The sequence below is a fragment of the Talpa occidentalis genome, unplaced genomic scaffold (assembly GCF_014898055.3).
Source record: "Talpa occidentalis isolate TD23 unplaced genomic scaffold, MPIMG_talOcc4v2.1 talOcc4.2, whole genome shotgun sequence".
Lineage (NCBI taxonomy): Eukaryota > Metazoa > Chordata > Mammalia > Eulipotyphla > Talpidae > Talpa > Talpa occidentalis.
This window is the reverse complement of record NW_023602073.1, coordinates 35,968,713-35,974,974: the sequence shown is the minus strand read 5'-3', so window position 1 is coordinate 35,974,974 and position 6,262 is coordinate 35,968,713. Positions and strand designations below refer to the sequence as shown.

At 46.5% G+C, this 6,262-nt stretch overlaps 1 long non-coding RNA gene across 1 annotated transcript; it reads right to left on the bottom strand.

Moving 5' to 3' along the window:
* Positions 1–3,445: 3,445 nt before the first annotated feature.
* Positions 3,446–5,896, bottom strand: LOC129146417 (uncharacterized). The gene is made up of 3 exons (XR_008553119.1): positions 5,812–5,896; positions 5,265–5,297; positions 3,446–4,122 (listed from the first exon to the last, which is right to left on the bottom strand). It is a non-coding gene; the product is annotated as an uncharacterized LOC129146417 (long non-coding RNA).
* Between the last annotated feature and the right edge of the window lie 366 nt (positions 5,897–6,262).

The following is a 6,262-nucleotide window of genomic DNA, read 5'->3' as shown; positions in this document are numbered from 1 at the left end:
TTTAGGACTTCTGACCTGACTACTCCCTGGTCTCACCTGATGTTTCTTCCCACAGGAGGACAAGGAGGAAGCTACACTCAGGCTGCAAGTAAGTGTGGTCAAGGCTTTGATCCCTGAGCCCTGGGAATGGTGTAGATGGAGCCCATGAGAGAGTCACTCTCATCAGTTTCTCCTGTGGTCTCATCTCTCACCAAGTTTTGTTGTGTTCTCCCCCAGGCAGCCACAGTCCCTGTGCTCTGAAGTGTATCTCCGCCCCTATAGGTGAGACCCTGGAGAATTGCAGTGGGGGTGGGGATTGAGGCAGAGAGGCTGGGACTATGCAATGGGGATGCTTTCAGGAGGACATCTTGAGAATGCAGTGGACCATTGATAATGTTAACACTCGGGTAATGAGTGAGCTGTCAGGGGTGAAGATGCCACCACAACCTAGCAGGGGCTAGGACAGGAGGGGGGGTCCTGCCCAGCTCCTTACACCTCAAGCCAACCATAAACCTCCTCCTCTTCTGCAGGTCTAATGCTTTTTCAGTCCCACTCAGAAGCTCCTTCTCCGTGGAACTGTATTTATTGGGGTGTTGTTCTGACACTCTTTACACTGTGTGAAATTTGAATTACTTTATTCTGGGGCTTGATGTTAATTGACTTCCCATCATTTTATATTGTGTACCCTGTCATTCTTGTTACACACACACACACACACACACACACACACACACACACATGCGCACATTCCCCTTTCCTTGGGAACCAGACCCTCACTCAGCACTGGGGTACTCTGACCCTCTGTTTCTGGTCCCCTCAGAGCCTCCCTCTCTGCAGTGTCTCTATTCAGCAGTGCCTGGGCAGCCCCAGGAGTCCCTGCACCTCCTGCCTCTGCCCTTGTGGGCAATCAGCCCCTCACCCTGCATGGCAGTGAGGAGGCGAAGGCCAGTCCTGAGGTCAGTGACCAATAGAGGAGACAATTTACCTTTTTCTTTTCTTTTCCCCCTCATTGTATTATTCAGTTGAGGTTAGCATTGGTTTACACACTGTATGTGTTCAGAGGCAAGGGTCACATCTCTTCAGATGTTTGTTACCACATCACACCCACCCTAAGGGCACCCATAGTCTTCACTACAGTCCATTGGGCCCTCTTCCTACTTTGTTTCCTACTCTTACCCCCAGCCATAGCTTCAATTCTACAGTCATATATATAGAATATGTTTTGGTTTAGTTTCATCTGTCCCAACTTTATTTCTTTATATTCCAAATATGAATGAAATCATCTGTATATAACTTTTTCCTTCAAATTTATTTCACTTAGTATAATCCCATCCACATCTATCCATGTTGTTGCAAATTCAATTATTTCATCTTTTTCACAGCTGAGTAGTATTCCATAGTGTGTATAGCTTGTGTTCTTTATCCCCTCATCTGCCGTTGGGCACTTAGTTTGTCTCCATCGCTTGGTTATAGTAGACAGTGCCGCAGTGACCGTAGGAGGCGCACATTCCTTGGAATTAGTGTTTTAACTTCTTTGGATAAATACCATGGAATGGGATCCTTGACCATATGACAGGTCTATTTTGAGGAACCTTCATTTTTTTTTTCCCCCCATAGGGGCAGGACCAATGTGCTATCCATAGAAAACAGAGGTACCAAGTTACCGCCCCGCCTAAGGAAAGGTGGGGCTGAGCAGGGATGAGAAGCTAAGGAAGAGGAGGAAGACGTGGAGCAAGATGGGGAGAGGAGACTGAGGAGGTGCATGGAGCAGAGAGACATGTGAAGAAGAAACCACACCTTGCTTCTCACTTGGACTTGTGCCACGGAGTTGGGGACATGGAAAGAGACATGTGAAAGAGATTAAAAACATGGGTGAGAGACTCATGGGGAGGCTGACAATGACCGCTGTTATCTTGTCGTGGATTTTGATTTTGTTCTTTTCCTTCCAGACTTGCCTGGCCCCTCCTGCCCCTTTCCCATGGGTCTCTACCAGTAGGTGCCTTAGCCTTGTGGCAGGCGTTCGGGCCCCAGTGGGCCTGCTTTGGGCCCAGCCTGTTTGGCTGGGCATTTACCCATGAGGGGATGGGTAACTTTGGGTGCTTCACTCGGGAACTATACTAACTATATTCTTTCTCTTCTTCTCTCTATTGCACACTGATTCTCTATTTTATAGTAATTGTATTAAAGTTCTTTTCTATTGAAGGTCTTACACTTTAGTGTATGTTTTGTCTTTATGCAGCTGATGGCAGATCCCATGTAGAGTGTGCAGTTTTGAAGGTCCAGGGAACCCCTCATTCTGCCCACTGACAGGACAAGACATCATTCCCACCCACCATGTGCCAGAGTTCCTTTTTCTCCACACCTTTCAATGGGTCATTCTCACAGATGTGAGGTGGGAACTCACTGTGGTTTTATTTATTTTTTAAAGATTTATTTATTTATTCATACAAGCACTGGGTACAGTAAGAAGCGCAGGAGGGTGAGAGAATTCACCAGAGCCAGAGCAGGGAACAGAACAGGCAGGCTGACGAAGAAATACACTGCTGAGGGGAGCAGCAGGAGAGGCAGGTGAGGTCTGTTGCACCATGTGGGACCCTCGCCTGCGGCCGGGGATCAAACTGGCTTGCAGAGGCTGCTGGCAGCTTCGCAGCCCAGTGCTCACCCGCTGCGCCACCAGGGGAGGCCTTCATTGTGGTTTGAATTGGCATTTTTCTGACAGCACATGATGATAAACTTGTATCCATATATCTATTGGCCACATGTGTATCTTTTTTAGAAAAGTACCTATTTAGCTCCTCTCCTCTGTTTTGAGGTGTTTTCTTGTTTTGGAGTTCTTTGTAGATCTTGGATATTAAATCCTTATTGGATTGATGATGTACAAATAGTTTCTCCAATTTGATATTGTCTTTTCATTTTAACGATAGTTTCCTTCACTATGTAGCTTTTTAGTCTGATGTGATTCCACTGGTTCCTTTTTGCTTTTGAGTCCTTGGAGCACAGAAGACACTATGGGCAGTGAAAATCCTCTGTATGATATTCTCATGATGGACACAGGTCATTACACATGTGTCCAACACCCCAAGAATGGACAATACCAGAGTAAACCCAAAGGGAAACCATGACTTTGCAACTATGACGAGCAGGTCCATTACTTGTAACCCACGTGTCAGTCTGGTCTTAACACGTGATTTGGTCATGATGTGTGAAGAGTTTTATAAGTTGAGGAATGAAGTGTAATTTACTTTAGAAAGCATATTTCATGCTCATACAAGGACATTTAAATAACACTCAAGGATATGCATAAGTCATTCCCCTCCACCCCCAACACCCCAATCAGCCAGTATCTGCTCAAAACCTAGCAATTTATCTTTTCTCTTCCAAATATATGTATCTCCATGCTCCTGTCTGGGCAATAGTGTTCGTTTTCCCATCAGTAAAGGAGTTCAGGTCATAGAGTTGGGGGGAAACATTTGCAAATCACGAATCTGACAAAGGACTGTATCTACAAATAATGCCGAAAACTCAATGATCAGAAAGAAATAACCCAATTTTAATAAGGACAAAAATAGTGTAATAAATGAATGGCACCTCATCTGTAAAAATGTACAAAACTTCTATACAAACGGCAACTGTATTCATAGAAAAGTGAAAATATGAACAAATGCTCACTATCACAGTTAAGAACAGTGACACCATCACACCTAGGAGAGACTGAAAATGCAAACTCTGCACAATACCAGGTGCTGTCCAGGGTGTGAACAACAGAAGCCTCATTACATTCATTTTTTTAAATTTTTTATTTATATAAGAGCTGGGGTACAGGCCCAAGTCGCGGGAGAGTGAAAGGGTTCACCAGAGACCTGATTCACTGGTGAATCAGGATTCACCAGAGTGGGGAGCAGAACAGACAGACAGACTGAAAGCACTGCTGAGGGAAGCAGCGGGCGAGAGAGGAGATGTCTGCCCTGCCAAGTGGGAGTCTTCCTGGCTGGCCGGGAATCGAACCTGCACTGCGGAGGCTGCGGACAGCTTCACAGCACTGCGTTCAACCCACTGCGCCACCGTGGAGGGCCCTCATCACATTCATTTAAAAGATGCTTTAGGGGCTGAGAGACACATCAGAGCCCTGGGCACTGTTGTTGCCTGGTTGAGAACAAAACAGAACCTGGTAAGAGATGACACCACAGGAGGGACTGATGAGGGTGTGCCGCGGACCAGCACAGCAGTGAACGATGAGGCCGTCTCAGGGTTGAGAGACTGCGCAGGGTGGTCAGGGATTCGGTTAAAGAAATGACAAACAGACACACTTCAAGAGTGAAAATCTGAGTGTAATTTTATTTGAATTGGTGACCAGTATATATATGTTTTCTAAAAGCATAGGAATGGCGAACATCAGTGAAGAAATCAGCTTGTTTATAGGTTTAGCTTATCATTGACAGGGCAGTGATCTCTAGGAATCCCTAGGTCCCGCTGGGCAACCAGCGCGCAGGAGGAGAACAGCAAAAACCGCCTGAAGACATAGATAAGACGGAAGCCTGTTGAAAGATAACGACCACCAGGAGCCACTACAGGAATGCTGTCTGCACGGAAACTTATCTCACCTTCTCTAGACCCACAAACTTTATTCTAATACAACCATCTCTCTAAAATCTTTTCTCTTTCTCTGTTTAAAAGGTCATTGGTTTGCCAATTAAAAAGAAATACGAAATCTAATAACTAGGCTGATTCAAATGAAACGTTACTAAACTCTGTGTATTAATAGAACTGCTAGCTTAATAATTTCTCTGTTGTATACTTAGCCTTGTTAGTATTAATCTAAATGATAAAAATATTACATTGTGAAAAGTAAAATTCACCCGTGTTAATTAATAGTAATAGTGAGTAGTTAAAACAAAAAGTAATGATATAAAACAAAAAGAAAAATTAATAGCCTAACTACTTAGGAATGCGCCTGGGTCCAGATGTAAATCACTGCCCTGTCAATGATAAGCTAAACCTATAAGCAAGCTGATTTCTTCACTGATGTTCGCCTTCCTATGCTTTTAGACAACATATATATACTGGTCACCAACTCAAAGAAATTACACTCAGATTTTCACTCTGGAAGTGTGTCTGTTTGTCATTTCTTTAACCGAATCCCTGACCCACCACGCGCAGTATCTCAACCCTGAGACGGCCTCATCGTTCACTGGCTGTGCTGGTCCGCCAGCAAGGTGACTCCCCCATGGAGTCCATTTTACACTGTCCCCAGGGCCTCAGGGTTCAAACCACTGATCTACACTTACCTAGAGCCTGAGTGTAGCTTCCTCCTTGTCTCCCTGGGGGTAGAAAAATCATTGAGACCAGGGGAGCAGTCAGGTCAGAAGACTAAAGGAATCTTCTAATCCTGCACCACAGGGAAGTTTCCAGACTGGGACTAAAGACCCAGGTCAGGACTGGGGAAAAGAAAAGAAGGAGGTGAGGGGGACTGGACAAATGCCCTCTGGGGCAACACACGTGTGTGGATTGGCACTTCCCATAAACAGGCAGGGCAAGTTCTGCCTGGGACATGGAAGCCCCCAGTGAACAAGATCCCTCACTCCTTTCTCTACCTGAGTGCTTCTTCCTCCACATCACAGTCAGCCACCGCAGCTCCAGGGAGCAAGCTCCAAGGAGAAACCAGGCCCAGCAATGATGCCCGCGGTGGGGATTGGAGGACTGAGGAGGGGGCACTGGAAGGAAGGGGAAGAAGATCATACCTGAGCTCCAGAACCTATCCTGACTCTCGAAGGTCTCCAGAAGGGGCTCCTGATGGCCCTGAGAACAGCCTCGGTGCCCACATCCTCCCCTTACCCCATCTCAGGACTTGGGGCTCCAGCAGTCCCTCATGCTGCACATGGCACGTGTATCTCTGCTCCTTTCCAGAAGGCACCACCACAGCCGCCCATTCTGGAAGGTTCCATTCCCCGGCCTGGTCTCCACCAGCTCCCATCTCCTGGGTCAGGTCCTCCCCCATCTCGCTGCCAGGTCAGGGTGATGTCCGCAGGGTAGAAGCCCAGGGCCCAGCACCTCAGGGTGACCTCATCTCCGAGGTGGGGTGGTGTGGTACTGTGTCCTTGGGGGATCTGAGGGTGGTAAATCAGAGAAGTCATTTTGTGTTCCTCCATGGACACTGAAGAATCCTCATGAGACCATCCTCACAATGGACAAGACAACTGGTGTGCAGAAGAAGCATAAAGTGTAAAAACAGGCTTAATCTGGGGAATCTGTGCGATTCTCCTATTCCTAAGAAAGTTCTGGAATG